Source organism: Neofelis nebulosa, chromosome 15, assembly GCF_028018385.1.
Source record: "Neofelis nebulosa isolate mNeoNeb1 chromosome 15, mNeoNeb1.pri, whole genome shotgun sequence".
NCBI classification, from domain to species: Eukaryota; Metazoa; Chordata; class Mammalia; order Carnivora; family Felidae; genus Neofelis; species Neofelis nebulosa.
In genome coordinates, this window is record NC_080796.1 from 47,704,489 (window position 1) to 47,721,131 (window position 16,643).

Sequence of the window (16,643 nt, forward strand, 5' to 3'; positions counted from 1 at the left end):
GGTTTGGCGGTTTAAATTTTGCCGTTTCTGGGTTTTTGACAGGGGTTGGGGTAGGATGGGGGGAACACAGGACAAAGGACAGCATATCTGGAAGAGGCCAGGTCCGGGGGTGGGGGGCAGGGGTGCTGGATTCCGATGTTGCCACCACCAGGGGAGTTTAGGGGCACACCGCAGGGTGAGTCCTCGTGAGTGGAGTCTGACCCAGGTGGGCAACAGCCCAGCTCTGGCCTCCCAGTTGGGGGTGGTTGTCAAGTGAAAAGGGAGCCAGCTTAGCTCTCTGAGGTTCATTAGAGAAAAAGGTGAATGCTGAAGACGTGTCATGGCAGGCAGCTCATTAAGCCCACGGAGCTTAAAAATAGTGAGGCATGCAGGCATTGGGGGGAGGGGCGCTGGGGACCAAAACTCCAGCTCGGCACACCAAAGGCAGGGACAGCAAACCCTGGAGACGCTGAAGCCATCGCCAGTGTAAGGAAGGCTGCTCAGCCATCACCCGAATTCTCTGGGTAAGCTAAGAGCAGGACCCTGTTGGAGATGCCACGCCCCACTGGGCCAGGAGAAGGTGAGGCCCGGAGGATCACTGACCTCCTGGCAGAGGTAAAAAGAGATAAGACACACTGACACATGCCTGCCCTGGAGGAATTCAGAGGCCACCTGCTCAGAGATACTCTACTTGGTTTCCCTGGATCCGTGCATCCCTCCAAAGGCCTTTATACCACCTCTCTTATCGGCCTGCTGTGCAGGCTTTGGGACTAGACAGCCTTTGCTCAAACCCTCCCGCTGCCACCTGCCAGCATGGTGACCTCGGAGAAGGCACTCCCCTATCCTGGACCGGGCTCCTCTTTCATGAGATAGAAATGCCACTGATCCCCACCGCATAGAGTTAAATGCACTATCCATTACGTACTGGGGCTGCAGCAGGACCTCTGACCAGCAGGTTCCAGGAAGCAGGGAATGAGGAGTAAAGGGAAGGCCTGGGAAAGGTGGTGGCGCTCGATGGAGGACGCAGAATAACTGCGGCTGCCTTGCTCAGTGGTGCCAGATTGGGCTTGGAAAACACAACTAACGCTCTCACTGAAAAAGGCGCAAGACCAGGGGAACCAGATTCAGAGTCAACTGACACAGGGCACTTACCACGTGCTCAGCACTTTGCCATAAACACTCCCAAACCGGGAGGTGGGGCCAAGCACCAGAAGCCAGCTGGGTAGTTGACAGGTGCGAGGGCCGCGTTGACCCTAGGGAGCCGGATTTCAGAAGTGCAGGAGTCCGGAGAAGGGTAACCAAGAAGGAGGTGGGGAGGTATGGAGGTCAAATGGCTCTTTCCTGGCTTGGATCATAGGAGAAGGTCCCCGGCCCACAACAAGGGCTCTATGATGAAGGGGGTGGGAGGTCTCGCCCACCACCTGACTCAGCCTCCAACCTGGCCTGTTAACACACTGAGTGGGGGAAGTCTGAGCACCCACAGTGACCTGAGACCCTGGACTTGTACTCCAGGCTTCACTTCCCGCCCCCCCCCCACCCCGGGGGGGCTAGGACTGCTGAGGAGACAGGATGGAACTTACATAGGACGAAAGAGCTGCAAGGCACCTCAGGGTCAGTTACTCCAGCCCCTCACTGAACAATGGGGAAACCCAGGCCCAGAGAAGGGAGATTGCTTTCAAGTCCGTGAGAGAGTCAGAGCTAGAATCCAGGACACTTTCCACTACACTGCACTTCCCACACCCTGACCCTGCCTTTTAAATTCCACACTGAAAAGCTTTATATACTGGGAGGAACTGGACAGAGGCTCAAAGGGACACAGAGGTTCCTACAGCCACACAACAGGTCAGACAGAGGAATGCGGGGCGTCTGGTCATCTTTCCCAGGATGCAACACTTATTGAGTATCTACTGTAGGCCAGGCGGTAGGCTGGCAACACTCTCGTACGTTATCCCATTTACTCGCATATAGAAGCAAGGTGGTGAAACAGCTACCACCAGACTATCCGGCTCAAGTCCTGGCTCTGTTAGCTGAGTGTCCTTGGACAAGTTATTTGACGTCTCTGAACCTCATTCTGTAACATGAGGCTAATAATTGTACCTACTTTATAGAGTATAAGGAGATAATCCATATAAAATACTTAGAACAGGGTCTGATAAAAGTTAGCTTTCAAAATAAGTATACCATTTGAATTGATGAATCACTGAGTTCTACTCCTGAACCCAATATTGCACTGTATGTGAACTAACTAGGATTTAAATAAAAATTTGGCAGAAAAAAAATAAATAAAGCCTACCTAAGATATAAAACTTATTTTGAATGGAAAAAAACCAAAACAAGAAACTATACCATTTGACCCAGCAATTCCACTCCTCGGTACGTACCCAAGAGAAATGAAAATATATGTTCTCTCAAAAGTCTTTACATGAAAGGCGCCTGGCTGGGTCAGTGAGTAGAGTGTGCAACTCTTGATCTCAGGGTTGTAAGTTCAAGCCCCACGTTGGGTGTAGAGATTACTTAAAAAAACAAAACAAAACAAAACCTTTACATGAATGTTCATCGTACTTGTAATAGTTCATAATAGTCAAAATCCAACCCAAAGGTCCATCAACTGATAAAAGGATAACTCGCTGTGGTATATCCATGCAACGGAATATTATTCAGCAGTAAATAGAAAGGAGATAGTGATGCCTGGTGCACCATGGAGGAGCCCTGACCACATGATGTAAGGAAAAGAAACCAGACACAAAAGAACATATATTATACGATTCTATTTATATGAAATGTTCCAAAGAGACAGATGTATAGAGGCAGGCAATAGATTATCATTTGGTTAAAGCTTGAGGAAAGGAAGAATAGGGGAATGACTGCTAATGTGTACAGTTTTTCTCTTTGGGGTGGGAAAAAAATGTTCTGAAATTAGATTGTGGTGGCAGTTTGCACAACTCTGTGACTGTACTAAAAACCACCGAATCGTGCACTTGAAAGGAGTGAATTGTGTGGTATGTGAATATCTCGATACATCTTTTTTTTTTAAGTAAAAAATCGATATGCCCCCTATAAAGTAAGGAGTGTCTGATCACATTTGGGGGGGAGGGCGATGAGGTTCAAAGAGATCCAGCACTTGCCCCAGTACGGCTAGCCGGTTGCAGGATCTGACTTCGGGCTTTGTGTTATTGGACTCCAAGTCCAGGGTTCTTTCCTGAAGCTTCTGCCAAGACCTAATCCAGCCTGGACTCCCAAATGTCTTGGGAAAATCTTCCATTCCCACCCCTGGCAAAGCTACTCAGCAAATTCTCTTTGCTATCTAATCTAAGTCCTTCCAACTTCCAGAGGTATGAGGTACAGGGAAATTTGAGGTCAAGGCCAAGGTCACAGGAGATAGGCACCAGGCTGGGACCCTGCATTTCTAGCCAATGCCCAATGCCTTCTTTAGGAAGCCTGGGGAAAATGGAGCAGATGAAATACAGTGGACTCTGAGGCATGAGCTCACGGCTGACTTTGGAGGTGACCTTGGCAAAGCAACCTCATCTCTGGGGCTCTTGGTAAAATGATATTTGGAAAGAAGCTCTGAGGAGGGCTCCAGAGGCGACATTTCCAAGGCCCTGAGTAATTCTGAAATAAAGTGGCCTCCCCTCTCCATACCTGCCACTCACCCCAGATGACCAGCCCGGGGAGGACGGCGGACATCACTCAGCAGCTGGCCTGGGATCCCTGCGGTCTTCAGCAGAGAACTCTGGTGACAACACCTGAGACCCCTGGCCTAATCATCAACCCAGTACTATCAGCAGGTCAGGTGGGCACCATGTCCCACGCTGGGAAGGAGACAGACGAGGGAGGGGACAAAAGCGCTATCAACCAGGGTCCCTGACTTACTTGGCAGGACAGGTACTGAATATGACGTCGAGTCGATGCCCTGCTTCCAGGCAGCCCCCTTCCCTGCCTGCCCTGCCTGGCAGATAGCCTGGCTGAGGGGAGGAGGAGGAAGAGCTGCCTGCTTTGGCCCCCCCAAGGGAAGGCATCACCCTGGTCTGTCTGGGGTTCCTGGCCAGGGTGTTCCGGCTTCAAGGAGATGTTCTCTCCAGCCCTCCTGTTCTCTGCTTGCACAACTATGGCCTGTGTCTAGAAACACTCCTGCCCCACCGCTAAGAAGCTTCTGGAGACACAAAATCACCACCCCTTTTCCCGGCCAAATGGAAAAGAGCAGACACAGAGAGACCAGATTCAGCCCAGAGTCACCCAGAGTCCGAGGGGCCTCCCTGGGAGAGCGGCCCACTGGGTTTGGTGCCATTTGTAGAAGGCCCAACAGGCCAGAGCCTCAGCCAGGAAGCCTGCATGTGTCCCACATGTCCCACATGCATGTGTCCTACATGGTGACAGGAAGACACCAATGTGTGCATCCTCCAGGCCGACTGGTTTTTTCAGACTATCATCACCCACCTCACTTCCCAGGATGTCTTGGAAAAGGTGAGAGGGACAGTCATCCTTCTCCACATTTTCAAATGGGACCAAACAGCTTGTGTGGGACCATATGTACTAATTTAGCAGTGAATTCGCTGGATTCCAGATCCTTCTATTCAAATACAGTTACACCCCTGCCTCACCCCACCCCTAGCTCCAGTGTTACATTTCTTTTTCTACAAATTGCCCCGTTCAGTTTTAAGAAACACCATAACAGGGGCGCCTGGGTGGCGCAGTCGGTTAAGCGTCCGACTTCAGCCAGGTCACGATCTCGCGGTCCGTGAGTTCGAGCCCCGCGTCAGGCTCTGGGCTGATGGCTCGGAGCCTGGAGCCTGTTTCCGATTCTGTGTCTCCCTCTCTCTCTGCCCCTCCCCCGTTCATGCTCTGTCTCTCTCTGTCCCAAAAATAAATAAAAAAAAAACGTTGAAAAAAAAGAAACACCATAACAATAGCTAAATCTTTTTTTTTAATGTTTATTTATTCTGAGGAGGGGGCAGACAGAGAGGGAGAGGGGGAGAGAGAGAATCCCAAGCAGGCTGTGCACTGTCCTCGCAGAGCCCGATGCGGGGCTCGATCTCACAGACTGTGAGATCATGACCTGAGCCGGAAATTAAGAGCCGAATGCTTAACAGACTGAGCCACCCAAGCTCCCCAACAATAGCTAAATCTTTATTAGCACCACATGCCAGGTACTCACTATTGTTAGAGCTTTTAATATAAATATTAATACACTCAATCCTTACATCAACCCTAAGGCATACCAACGAATTTAACTCCATGTTAAAGATGAACAAATTGAGTACCAAGTGTTTAAACAACAAGATCCCAGTGGAGCTGGGATTTGAACCCAGGCAACCTGGCGCCCTGGCACCTGAGCTCTCGACCACTGCGCAACAGTGCCAAGTATCTATGGGGTACGAGGAACTATATGCTCCAAGTACACCTAAACGATGGGCTAAGGTCCCACGGCAGGCTCAGAAAGTCTGCTCAAGATGGAGCATAGTTGCAGGAAATCCGCTGCAGGGAAGATGGGCTGTGCTCTTGCCCAGGGGCCGTGTGCTGGGGGGGGGGGGGGGGGTGGTGGTGGCTAGGGACAGGCTGCAATCTGTCTCTGAGCAGCTGAGTCCCAGCCCCAGCCAAGCAGTAAGGAGCAGGCTGAAGGCAGGCTGGGAGCTGGGAGCCCTGGCTGGCCCCACGGTGAGCAGCAGCTGGGAGGGACTCTCCTGCCTCCTAGCTGCTTATAATACTGCAGTATCCCCTGTGGGTGTGGGGCTGGCTGGGTAGAAGCCCAGGACCCTCCTTCTCTCCCCCACCACCCTCCACCCAGACTCAGTCACTCAGCCCCAAACCCACAGCGGCTGGCAGAGCAGGCCACCCTGGGATGGGAGGTCACACTGGCTCTATGGTCTCCAGGGACTACCAGTCCTGCTGATCAGTTTGGGAGCCATGGCACCATGTTTAGTCCAGGAAGCCTCTTCGGCGGCAGGTAAGAAAGCTAGCTCACTCCCAGAGTGGGGAGTGAGCTGGATGGATCCACACACCCCCCCCCCCCCCGCCGTCTCCCCCTAGCAGATTCACCGAGGGCTGGTGAGTCCCCAGCATGGGAAGTCCTCCCTTGTACCTCACACCTTACATGAGCCCTTCCTGCTGCAGTATAGCCCCGTCACCTCAGATCAGGAGCCTTCTGCTTGCGAATGCACCCTTTGTTAAATCCCTAAGATGCGACTCCATGAGCAACACAGCAATCACAAAAGCCATTAAAGCAGCGGGCAGCTGCCGCTGGGTTCAAGAATTTCATTTCAGTTGAGGAAAGGCTGGGGGCTTCAGCCCTCCTCCCCCCAGCCCCTACTCAACTTCAGGACCCAGAGGAAGCAGGAGGCAGAGGAAAAAAATAAAAAGGAAAGATAACAAAACAAAGGCATGGGGGGTGGGGGGGGGGGGAATCATTCACAGCCTCTCCTGACCTGCCAAGGACTTTTTCCACATCTTTCCCTGGGCTCAGGGGCCCAGATAAGGAAGCGAGCCTTTCTCGCAGCTTCTGCACGGCTCTCTGCCTGAGCTTTGCTCAATGGGCCATCTGCTCCGAGGCCTCTCTGCAAAAGCTTTAAAAGTCCCATTTCTCCAGGGAGCTGAAAGCTGGGGAGGCATCAGCTGCAAACAATAGGGGAAATTTATTAGGGATCAGTGCTGCCAGGAGGACAGTGCCTGCGGATGGGGCCGGAAGCTGTCCGAGATACAAAGGGTTATTTAATGCAGTAAACCCAAAGGCTCCTTTAGAAGTCAAGTGCTCACACGGGAGGCCCAATACTCTGCAACCTTCCTTTTCAGAACCACTTCTCCCCACCCCCCCACTCCCCCAACCCTCATCCCAAGTCAGACTTATTTCCTGTCCTTTGCCACTGGGCAAATATTGACTTTCTTTCACTCAGCCTTGCCAGTGGAACTGAGACCAACAGATCTGGCTATTGTCTCCTTCCTCAGGGAGGGCAAGGCAGGCTGTCAGCAGAACAGCTCCAAGCAGCGGCCAACAGACACGTCAAGAAAGAAAGCCTAGAAGGAAAATCACGGTCCTGGGAGTAACAGTTCTGTCTTTCGTTCTTCTGCTTTGTCTTTCCGTCCTCTGTTCCTTTCTCAAGTGCATTTGCCTTTACCCCGTGGCCACGTAGCATGTCTGACCCCAGAGAAGCTGCGTGGAAGCGGCGTAACTAGAAGAGCTCTGGGCTCAGACACTGGGCAACCTTCTGCTAGTCTTTTCATTTTCTTGGACCTCAGTGTTCTCATCTGCAAAATGGGAATGTCAGACTTGATGATCTCAGTGCCAGGTCAAGATGTTTCTTCCCGTCAGTGACCCACGTCCTTTCTGCTGCAGTCAAGGCATCCTTCTTTGAGGTCTGATGGCAGAAGGGCTGGAAGATATCTGCTTGGTGCTTAACGGGGAGAGCGGAAAGAGCACCGGAGGAGGGTCCACGAGTGCAGGCACAGCCCCAGCTCTGGCGCTAACATGATGTGTGATACCGGGCAAAGTTCTCTCCCTCTCTGAGTCTCAGTTTCCCCATAATCAAAGTCAGGGACTCGATAAGATGAACCCTACGGCCTCCTGCAGTGCCCCATGCTGTGGTGCCCCTCACCTAACACACCCCGGTGAGTGGCGATGCCTTTTCTCCAAGACCACATTTTACCGCCCTTTCTTCACAACTAACGCATGGAAGGCTGTCACGCTTCCGGCTTGTATCCCCTTCCTCACCAGAAGCGTTCTGTGAACCTCGCTGTTCTCTCTGGCAGCTCCACACTCTGCCTGCAGCCCCCCCGGTGGTTGAGCTGGCACCTCCACAGGCCCTGTGACAAAAACCAGCTGAGTTCAAACTCCTGAAGCCCCTAGCCAGTGCACAGCAGGAAGAGGATGCCGGAAACTGGGGCCCTTTCTTGGAAGCCTGTGCATGATGACAAGTGCAAGATTGTGGGCTCTGTCCCCACCCTTCCTTTCACCTGAGCCTCCCGTCCTGATGACAGAGAGCCTCAAAAGCCCATTCCTTGTGCAGCACCCAGTTCACAGTAAGAACTCCCCCATATTGCCCGAATTTTATAGAAGTTATTCCCACATAATCTTCATAAGAGCTCTAGGAGATAGGTGATTTTATTCCCATTTCCCAGACGAGATAACTGAGGCTCAGAGAGATTAAGTGATTTGCCCAAATTCACCCAACTAATAAGAAGACAGAGCCAACATGAGAACCCAGGTCTGTCCATCTGCAAAGCCTCTGCTCTTAACGCTCAGCATTCTTACTAAGAAAGAGATGGCTTCACCTCCCCAGGTTGTCACAGAAGTATGACAAAGGGGCGGTGAGTGCTGATGCCCAAATGACTCCAACAAACCTCTCACCCCACCCCACCCAGCCTCACCCGAGGCAGTGCCAACCAGGATCTGAACCAAAAGGGTTAGAAGGACCTTTGATTCATCTAAACCATCTTTTGACTTTGCAAATGAAGAAACTGAGGCCCGTGGGTGGGACTTGCCTAAGGTCACATCACACAGTGAGTCTGGGGTACCCCAAGTCCTGGCCCTGCCATCCCTGCACCCAGCCCGCTTGGTCTGGCTCTGGGATCTGGGGTCCTGGGAGTCCCCCTGAGGCCAAGCCTTTGCCAGTCCCCGCTCTACCCCCTCACCCCGCCACCCCTTCCCCCTGGCCCAGACATGCCTCTGGCTCCCCCACCTCCAGGGATCCAGTCTCAGCCCTCCCTGGGCCTCAGTTGGCTCCTTCCTTCAGGAAGTGGAGCAAAATGCCCATGTGTCCTCACCACAGAAGGGACCAGAGGTGTGGCAGAAAGTGGGGAAGGGAGAGCTAGAGGCAGACAGGTGTGAGGTTATAGGAAAGTCTAGCCGTTTTTTCCTTTCACATGAAGTTTCTGCTGCAGAATGATCCTAACGGAGAGAGGAAGAGGGAGACAGGGAGAGAGAAAGAGACAGAGATAGACAGAGACAGAGAGAGAGAGAAAGAGACAGAGGCAGAGAGGGAGAGAGGCATTGAGGCAGTGCTGCTGTTCCCACCCCACAGGGAAGCTTTGGAAGCTGCAGGGGGGACCCGAGGGCCATGGGCACAGGGAGGGGCCGCTGCCCCGCCACCTGCTCCCCACGGGCTTTATTGTGATTATGTCCAGTAGATGCTACTCACTGAGGACTCCGAGGGCTCTGCATCGGCCGAAGCACTTTATGTGCTGTTTTGTGTTTAATCCTCACAACAGTCCTAAAATACCACCACTGTTCTCCTTTCATTTTGACAACTGAGTACGTGAAGCTCCAAGATGTAAAATACTGTAACTTGCTCAAGGTCACGCAGCTAGCAACCAGTAGAGCCCAGGGTCTCGGGAGAGTTCACTGCAGGGGTGTGCAAAGCCTTGAAAGTGGCCCCTTCATATGGACTCTTTAGTCTCGCGTTGTCTCCACCCTGGGGACAGAAGGGCGTGCGAGGGCAAGTGCATGGGAATTCCTGGAGACCAGCCGCCCCCATCACCCAGCCAAACCCACTTCCTGCTACCCAGACACCAGCCCAGAACTTCAGCCACAGAACAGCAAGGCTGGAAGGACCCTGGGAAGTTATCTAGTTCAACCCTCTCAGTGTACAGGTGAGGAAAGCAAGAAAGGGGCTTGCCCAAGGTCACACAAGGTCACACAAATTGGGAGGCAGAGCCTAGAATTAAACTCAGACTTCCTGTCTTTTTTTTTTTTTTTAACATTTATTTATTACTGAAAGACAGAGAGAGTCAGAGCACGAGCAGGGGAGGGGCAGAGGGAGAGGGAGACACAGAATCTGAAGCAGGCTCCAGGCTCTGAGCTGTCAGCACAGAGCCCGAAGCGGGGTTCGAACTCACAAACTGCGCGATCATGACCTGGGCTGAAGTTGGACGCTTAACCGAAGGAGCCACCCAGGCGCCCCTCAGGCCTCCTGTCTTAAACCAGGACTCTCCCTACAACACCCTAAGGCCCAGTGAGAAACTAACGTTTCATCTCCACTGCAGACCAAACCAGAATTCACCCAAGAAGGAGTTAGATGAGGCTTCCCTCTGGCGAAGGGTTGTGAGGTCGGTGGCACAATGGGGTGTTACGGGCTGTTGTAGTGGAGATCTCCCCAGCCAGAGAAGGGATCTTTCTAAACGTGATTCCTTCAGATCATCCTTGCCTGCAGTGGATGCAGCCTAGAGCCGAGAGTCAGACAGCATGACCTTGGGGGGAGGGGGATCCTTGACATCCCCCTTTAACCCATGCGACTCTTAACTGTCACTGGGCATCTTTCCCCCAGGAAGGCTCAGCCCTGCAAGAGGGCTGTGCTAGTGCAGGGAAGCCGACATTCTCACAGCCATACTGGAGATTCTGCAGGTGGGAACAGTTGATAGGTGAGCAGGCTGAGGGTCTCAAGGCCCTGGTGACTTTTTAGGGGGTGGGGGGGACCTACAGTTTCCCCAGAGGCTATGTCCCAGGAGGAATGCAGCTGGTGAGGCCACACCCCACCCATTCCTTCCACTGGCCTTCCCAGCATTCTGGGGCATACAGGTGTCAGAACTGGGAGAGACCTTGGGTACCATAAGCTCCAAAACCCATTGAAGAAACTGAGGTTCAGAGGGGTAAGTGAGTGGTCCAAGGTCACAGGCCAGGTCAGAATGGAAGCTTCGTGACTTCCCGTGGAACGCTGGGTACACAGCTCCACACTGCCACCCCTCCCCAGGAAGTGAGCCTCTCCGCAGAGAGGCCCGCATCAAAGGCATGAATTCCTAAACGCCAAGGCTAGAGGCAGGCGCCCTGCGGACTTGTTCACCAAACACGCTGCCCCCGACCTCTTCCGCGTTCCCGACGGGGGCACCAAGTGTCTCCCTCTTCGTGAGGTTCAGAGAGGTGCAACGACTCGTCCAAGGTCACACAGCAAACTGACTAGAGCATGCCCGCCTACTGCCCCGTTGCCCCTTCCCCACCCCCCACCCCGGTCTCTCCAAGCTCTGCGGTTTGCCAGAATTCTTGGGACCCTGCTTCCTCCAACGCACGGAGCCGCGGCGTTTGCTGGAGTATGAAAAAGTTTCGAGAAGAGGAAGGGGCGAAGATGCCGCCGCCCATCCCAGACCCGGTCCGCAGCGGCAGGGCAGGGGGCGCGGAAAAGCAGCCAGCTCCGCGCACCGCCAGTGTCCCCAGCGCGTCCCGCTCTGCGCCAGGGGGCTCCCGAGCTCCGAGCGCGGGGCGCTTCGGCTCAGCCTCACTGCGGCGCGGGCGGGGGGTCCCATGCGCGCCCCGCACCCACTTTTCACCCTACGCCCACCTCATCCACTCTCCCCCGCACCGCCTCCCGCGGTTCCCTGCTTGCCCAGGGTGCCCGCGCAGATGCACCGCGGCCTCTCGCGCCTTCTCCCGGCGCGCGTCCCGGGCTCCCCGGGAGGAGAAGCAGGGCAAGGGCGAGGGGTTCCCGGGATAATTCGGGACACCTCCCCCGGGACTAGCCGGGCGGTGCCGACGCAAGTGGATTTTCGGAGCCCACTCCCCCACCGCGGGCTCCTTCCGGCACTTAGTTTATCTGGCTGTGAGCGCCGAGCCCAGAAAGTCGGAGTGTCCCAGTTTGGCGACCCTGCGCCCGCCCGCGCCCCAGGCCCTCCCGGTGGCCGCCGATGGTCGGAGCGCGGCTCCGCTCGGGACCACGGGTTGCCCTCGCAGGGTGTCCCCGCCCGGGGCGCCTCTTACCGGGGACGTTCTTGCGCGGTTCGGCCAGAGCTCACCGAGAGAGCAGAGCGCGGGGACGGCCGGGGTCTCGAAGTCGAGGTCCCCTCTTCCCACTTCGCGGCCGGCCGGGCCGCTGCGGCTCTCCTCCCGCTCCCCGCTCGCCGGCTCGCCCGCGCTCTTTCTCTCTCTGCAGTAGTAACAGCCCGAACCCTCTTCCCCCGCCCGCCAATTGAGATGCTCCTCACATCCGCCTGCACACAGCGCGTGCCGGCCCCTCCGAGGGCGATCCCCGCAAACCGGGACGCAGGGCCCCCGCCCCGGCAATCCCCGCCCCGGGGAGGCCGCCTCCGCGCGCCCCGCGCCCCCCTTTCTCGCGTCCGGACGGCCGGTGGGCGGGGAGGGAGCGGCGACGGGGAAGGGGAGGTGTGTGCGAGGGAGAACGCGCGGCGTGCGGGAGAGGGGTTCAACCCGCCGCGCCCCTAGAGAAGTTTGCGGTGGGTGGGGCCGGCCTCGGGTCCCCGGAGGCCCGCGGGGCTCCAGGGGCAATGCGGAGGCGTCCCCTCCCACTCCGCGCCCTCCTGCGACACTCCCCACCCCACCCGCGCCACCCACGAGCTTTACGAGCCTCTGGGGAGCGGGGATTGGCTGGGGGAGGGGCGGCGGGGAGGGGGATCTCTGCGCTGTCGGGAACCGGCTAGCGGGTAGGAGGGAGCCGATTTGCTTCAGGGGATACGGATGAAGGTTTCCCCGAGTCGGGGACGAAAAGAAAAGGGAGGGAGAAGAGGAGTGATAGAGACAAAAGGCGGAGAGCGGAGGGGAAGGGGAGGTGAGGGGGGTTGGCCCGGGGAGCTCCGACAGCCTGCGGTCCCCAGCATCCGCGCGGGAGGGTGAAGTCGGGACTGGAGCCGGGGGCTCTCCCCCAGCCTCCCGGGGAGGGAGGAAGCGGGTCGAGGGGCCCCTGCGGAGAGAGGAGGAAGCGTGTGCTGCCCAGGACTTGGGCCTGGCTCCCAGGTAGACCCGGAACCTCCCCGCTGGCCACAACTCCGCTTTCTCCCTCTTGCTGCAGGCTAGGAGGCCTCAACCCTCCGGGAGGACGGGGCCTTTCCCACACTCACCAGGCAGGAGGGGCAGGGAGGATTGGAGGCCCAGGTATGGCTCCCGTGCCTCAGTCTCACCCCGATGCCTCACCCTCAATGCCCAGCCTTCACCCACTGAGACCTCAGCCCCCCAGCTCAGCCCTGTGCAATTTCTGCTGGTGTCAGGACGCCGCCCGTCTCTGGACCTTCCCAGCCCCACCCCATCCCTGCCCTCATCCCCACAGCCTCCCCTTCACTCTCACCTTGCTCCTGTACTGCACACCCAGAGTCAAGAATCATCACGTTTGGGGTTTGACCCAGGAAGTGGCTCCCCCCGCCCCACCCCAAATCCCTTATATGTATGTGTTGGGGAGGGCCCCACTCAGAGCTTTCCAGGGCTTCTTATCTCCACAGAGTCCGAGGAGCCCTGGAAGTCCCAATACCTGCAGCGAATCCCCTCTCCCTGGCCCAGCCCCACGACATCCACATCGCCCCAGAGCCCGGCCACTGCAATACTGCGGCACCCGCTGCTTGGAGCCGGGCTGGAGCCGCTCTTTAGAACAGCAGCTCGCTAGTCACGGACCCTGGGCTGCAGAAATAGCTGATTCGGGGATTTCCAGGCTGCAGGCTGAGTGGAGGAGTGTGTACCACCCATCCCCATCCGCCCGGCTGGGGCCGCACATCGGTTGGGAAGAGTGTGTGTGTGTGTGTGTGTGTGTGTGTGTTTACGTGTGGGCTAAAGGACAAGACAGATGCCTGAGACTCTCTAGTCAGCTCTGCTGACCCCTCACCACCCTTCAGATGAAAAAGGGGACCGAGCATCAAAGCCTCAAGGTCAGATGCTCCTCTGACTTCCCCCCACACCGCCACACCCGGACCACAGGGCTGCCGTGGGGGGCCTGGCACTCGGCGGCTTCTCTTGTTTCTCCCTGGGGGAAGAAATGCTTCTCTTTGGAGATCCACCAAAAGCTTTTTTTTTTTTTTTTTTTTTTTTTACCAGGAGGAGGGAGAAGCGGGCTGAAAGTTCAGAGGGCTGGATTCAGCATTGACCAGGATGTCCTGACACTGCACCTCCCGAAACACCGTCTTCGCTTGACTACCTGAGCAGGAAAGCAGATGGTTTAATGACTGCAATGTAGTGCTGCGTGGATGCAGGGGGGTGGGTGACATGACCTCCCTGGCTCCCTCCGGTAAAATGGATGAAAAGATACCTGAGTTTTCCTCAAAGCCGCTACCAGTTAAACTGGGTCTAATAACAGAAAATAAAGCATTTATATAGGGCTATGTCTACTCCTTATGAGAATAGCTGCGTGTAATACATAAGCTTCCTTCACTACGCCCTCCCCCCACCCCGCCCCACCCCCGCCCACGCAGGGGGCATGGGGTTCTGATTAGGGTAGGGAAGGATCAGGTGACATTTGCAGAAGCAGGGGGCAGGGTCAAGATGGGGAGGTGGGAGCACTGGGGTCCCTTGAGAGAAGCCAGCTTCATTTTTGCTCAGAGCCATACGGGTGGTAACATTGATTTCACCTGATCCTTTTAAACAATGCCAGCAGGTAGCAAGGCAAGGAAGGGAGGACTCACTCCACTGAGGCACAGGAACCCCCCCAAAGGGTGAGTGACCCACCCAAGTACTTGTGTCAGTTTGGTACAGAGTTAGGGCATGGAGCTGGGTCTTGTGACCTCAGATGCTGACCCTTCTCTAATCTACAGGAGGTGGGTGCAGAGCTAAGCCGTGCCCTCCACCCCAGGGGCTCCTTACAGTTACCCCTCTTACCAGCTGCTTCTTGTAGACATCTCTAGATATGGCCCCCGCCCACCCTCCAGCTCTGCCTGGCACTGCCTCCTCCCTCACCCTCTGGGCTCCAACTGATCTCCTTGCAGGTCCTGAGAGGGCTATGCTCTTCCCTGCCACAGAGCCTTTGCACATGTTGTCCTCTTGGTGGAGGACCCTGGACTCTCTGCCCCACGTCACGACGCCAACTCCTCTTTGTTCCACCAGTCTCAGTCCCCTGACACCTCTCCGTGTACCCTGTACTTCTCGTCTGCCTGTTAGACAGGCACTTGTCACCCTTGCCATTTCCCAGTGGAAACTTTCCCCCCACTAGACTGCAAGCTCCAGAACGGAAAGGACTTCCTACCCATCCGGCCCACTGGCACAGAGTGGGCACCCAATACATCCTAGTGGCTCTGAGGCTCGGTGTTTTCAAATCCTGGCACTGCACCTTGTGTGCTGTGCGACCTTGGGCAAATTACATAACCTCTCTGAGCCTCAGCTTTCTCATCTGCAACATGGGGATTCTAATTATAAAACAGGATTATCATAAGGATTAAAGGGATAATGAATGCACAGAGATTAACACAGTGCCATTCCTGGCATATCTGTGTGAAAGAAATAAATGTAAAGAAATACAGAAGAAACGGGGGTTGAAGGAATAAAGGAATGGCCAATGGTCATATTCCTCTCCTCTCAGCCTCCTCCCTGGGGTGCGAAGTCAGTCTCCTCTCCTTGCCCCCGCCCCATGCTTTCAGGACAAAGCAGACGGCTGATGCAGTTCAGAGGCTTCTTCCCTCGCCACCCAGGCTCTGCCTTTTGGGCCATCATGGATTCTCTGCTCTGATCCTGGGTGTCAGCACAACCCAACCCTGCTTGGAGCGGAGTGGCATGGCAGAGCCCAGGGCAGGGGGCAGGGGGCAGGGGGCAGCAGGGTAGCCTCCTTCATGACCTCCCAGAAAATCACCTCCACATAAGTTCCCGGACTAAAACAATCCCCTCACCTCCCTTCCAATGAGAGAGCAGCACTTGCGCCCCTCCTACGCAGAAATTCTGGAGCTGCCCTGGAGCTCCGGGCTCCGGTCCAGCCCTGCAGGATCAGGCTCCTGTGGCCCATATGTTTCCCGGGCCAGTGGATGGAGGGCCATGTTAGGAAGAGGTGCTCCGAGGAGGACCTTGCAGTCTCCCCGGGCTGGCTTCCTGTTGTTCAGATGTCCTCCTTTCTAGCTAGTGCCCGAGAAGGCTGACAGTGCTGTCCCTCCAGCCCTGTTCCATGAGCAGCCCCACAGCTGGTACCCTGGGGAAGCAGCCTGTACCCTGGCTGAAGGCAGCCTTGCTGGAAACCCCCACCCCACAGCCCAAGCCCAGGCTGACTGAGACAGAGAAAGGGGGCGCTGGAAAAGCCAACCTAGCTCTTCACCTTGACCAAGTTCCCTCCCCGCTTCAGACCTGTCCGGACAGAATAATGACTCTCAGTTCTTCCCTTCCAGAAATGCAACTGGATTCTTGTAAAGAGCTTCTACATCCTGCAGCCACCACCACGACCACCGCTAGCGCTAACGGAGCCCCGTTCCTCCTCTTCCCCCCTCCTCACCCCTACCCTCCTCCCTCCCTTCCTCTTCCTCAGCCGCAGGGAGCAAACACAGCAGCGGCCCCCAGCGTTCGTTGGGAGCCATAAGACTTGGAATCATTGGATCTTCACAGCAGTCAGAGGTGACAGGGTGGAAACTACACGAGTTTAAAACCATAGGCTCTAGCTGTATGACCTTGGGCAAGCCACTCAACCCCTCTGCGCCTCATCTGTAAAACAGGAACAAAAATGGTATTCACCTCACCGTGAATATGACATGAGTCAATACATGGGAAAAACTTAGAATAACGTTTGGGACATAGTAAGTGCTCAGTAAACGTTAGCTATTATTTTTTGATATTATCTCTATTTTTCAGATGAGAAAGCTGATAAAAAAATATCTGCTGTTTATTTAGTGCCTACTATGTGCGAGACAGTTTCTATGTGTCGTGGGGGGCAAGAAGTGCAGGGTGGGCAAAGCTGAGGACCGCGTGCATACGCTAAACCTGAGGAGTGTGCTGATAAGGCTCTTCCGGAGTATTTATTTGCATCCATTGGTTTACATGGGGTTACCGAGCGGTACCCCAGGGA

General features: G+C 55.4%; 1 protein-coding gene across 5 annotated transcripts in view; it reads right to left on the reverse strand.

Annotated features, from left to right (window-relative positions):
• The window catches only part of SYT2 (synaptotagmin 2), a 106,058-nt gene that overhangs the window by 31,919 nt on the left and 57,496 nt on the right, over positions 1–16,643 (reverse strand). The window contains exon 1 of one of the 5 annotated variants that reach the window (XM_058700056.1): positions 11,689–11,921. The exons of 3 other annotated variants lie outside the window; for them this stretch is intronic. The gene's annotated coding sequence lies outside the window, so the exon portion shown is untranslated. Of the gene's footprint in view, positions 1–11,653; positions 11,922–16,643 lie in introns of those variants that run through there. One more of the 5 variants, XM_058700055.1, reaches the window with a different exon arrangement.